Raw genomic sequence first — 1,409 nt, forward strand, 5'->3', positions numbered from 1 at the left:
ATCATGTGGAGGCATCCCAGAGATGTCCTCATGCTCATCCCTATGACATCAGTGCTATATAATGTGACGTTAGGAAGGGAGTTATCCCTGAATGAGTTTTGAGGCGGGCAATCTCCCGCAGGGTGCAGGTCACATGTACTCTTGGAGAACTCACCTAAGTGAGAGACGTCGTGAGGCCGCGACTGTGAGAATTGGGCTATTCTCTAGCAACTCTCATGAGAATCAAGATTAGCGCATGGCCATAAATAGCGCTACCCCGCTTCCAAGCCTCAACCAATACTATATGTGGGATATGTTGAAGTTTGGTCAAAGGTGCCGAATTCAATACTGTGTACACTCAGGTTCCTCAAATGGAAACTATCATCACTAAGTGAAGGTTCAAGCCCGGAAGGCACCTACACCTATTGCATAGTATTATGTTGCCCATATGTATATTTTCTTTATATTTTACAATTTAAAAATTTTAAAACCCTTTGTGGGGGATTGTTATTATTTGAAAGGATTTTAAATTTTAAAACGTTTTATTTTCTGTTTTAATTTTTGGCTGGTTTCTTTTATTTATTATAGGAGTTACAAATTGTTTAATTTTCAGTTTTTATTTTCTATTCATTGCCACCAACTTTTATGGTTAAATGTGTTTGGAGGTTACGAGTTTTGGATGCCTATAAAAGGCCACTCCTCCTTCACATTTCAAAATACTACAATCAGATTTCTCTATTCTCATACTTTCACATATTCCATACTTTCTATATTATTTTTGGGCAACGGTTCTGTGGCTTGGAGTTTTCTATCCGACTGTGAACGTACTCATAGCGGATCTTAAGCCTGCGTATTGGGGTCGTATCTTGGAGTCTTGTAGACCGTCATTACCTGCACGTAGGGAGGCTACAAAGGCTTTAGGACAGCGTCTTTGACGTGCTTTCACTATACCAGGCTTGCTTTCTTAATCTTAACTTGTTTTATTTATTTGTTTACTTGGCTCTTTATTTTACTTTACTGTTTAATATTTATTTTATATATTATTTATATCTAAAAGTTTTGAATAAGAATTTTATAAAAAGGGAAAACCCACAATTTTTAATAACAATGTAGTCCCATGTCTCCTCTTTTTAATGTTTCCCCTTTTTAAATTGGAAACTAGGAATGAACAAGCAAGTTGTTAACCAGGTAACTTGTTTAATAACCTGTTTAAGATGACTCAAACCCGACACGACATGTTTGTTAAATGGGTCAGGTTTGGGTTGAGTATTCTTGACACGTTTATTATTCCGACACGACCCGACACGACCTAACCCATTGCCACGCGTATGAGCTTTCATTTCAATAATAATCATTTGTTAGTTGCTAACTGCTCATGATGGGTAGGGTTTGTCCTGTTGGCGTAGGGCCTAGATCAACCCTCATACAAC

The sequence above is a fragment of the Prunus persica genome, chromosome G4 (assembly GCF_000346465.2).
Source record: "Prunus persica cultivar Lovell chromosome G4, Prunus_persica_NCBIv2, whole genome shotgun sequence".
Classification (NCBI taxonomy): Eukaryota; Viridiplantae; Streptophyta; class Magnoliopsida; order Rosales; family Rosaceae; genus Prunus; species Prunus persica.